The sequence below is a fragment of the Phoenix dactylifera genome, chromosome 2 (assembly GCF_051530095.1).
Source record: "Phoenix dactylifera cultivar Ajwa chromosome 2, Ajwa_hap1_PhDact_Kaust_v1.1, whole genome shotgun sequence".
NCBI lineage: Eukaryota > Viridiplantae > Streptophyta > Magnoliopsida > Arecales > Arecaceae > Phoenix > Phoenix dactylifera.
The window spans coordinates 1,264,567-1,265,632 of record NC_143191.1 but is presented as its reverse complement, the minus strand read 5'-3'; positions in this window follow the sequence as shown (position 1 = coordinate 1,265,632).

The window sequence follows — 1,066 nt, the reverse complement described above, 5'->3', positions numbered from 1 at the left end:
CACATCCGTCGAGTGTGAGCCGCCACTGTACAAAAAAAAAAAAAAAAAAAAAAAAACTACCTCTGGTTTGTACATGGGCAACGGATAAGTGGGGCCTATTAAATCATGGTCATCGTGCCAATCATGGACAGATTTTACCGGTCCTCTCCATTACAGGTTCGATTCCGCTAAATGAGCCATGTCTGGAATCACACATCTTGCTCAATGCAGCCTTCACATTGGCTTTCATGGACCAACCTGATTCCCATCCAATCGTTTAAGCCCATTATTGTGCCCTAATCCCTATTGATTCTACTTTATTAAATAGAGCCCTAGGGCAGCTTTTACGGGCAAAAAGCATTCAATAAATAAAGCACAAGAAACTAGCGGGTCCCCACGAACAAAATTCTGGTTTACTCCACCTGCTAAGCATGCTTTATGGATCAAAAATCTCAACCAATAGGCTAGCTCTAGAAACAGCAGTACATAATCTCCCAAAATTTATACCCTTCAGCAGTTTGCAAATCCACTTGTTCGAATGGTTGCATTGAAGGACTTCGTGTCCATGTAGAGCAAACCTCTCATAAGGATTGAGATTATATTAATCGAGGATGTTTAAAGGACACAAACATTCAATCAGATAAGGAGCATGACTAATTCTTGGGACCTTTAGAAGGCCTAGATGGAGGCACCATATCTGACCTTGAGATGGTATCCAGTCCTCTTGGCTCTCACTAAAGAGAGTGTGGCTTGCCTTTTCTTCCATTTTCTCTGGTCTCCCCGGTTTGTGCGGTGCAAAGGAAGCATAAGAATCCCGGCCCTGCAAGGCATTGGATTTTTCTTTTCTAAAGAAAAATGACAGTGACAGTGGACACACAGTACCCACTCGCATCTGTTCTGAAGAAAACGCCATAACTTGAAGAGCATCAGATCCTCCGACCCTGCTGGCTTGGCTGAAAGGATGAAGTGTAGCTAAATTACCTTTGCCCACAACATCTTTCTGAAAGGCTTTTGTTCAACTAGCTACGAAAACTTTTTCAGGTCGCCAGCATGCGATCTTTGTTCATCCACCATTACCTGTCTCACC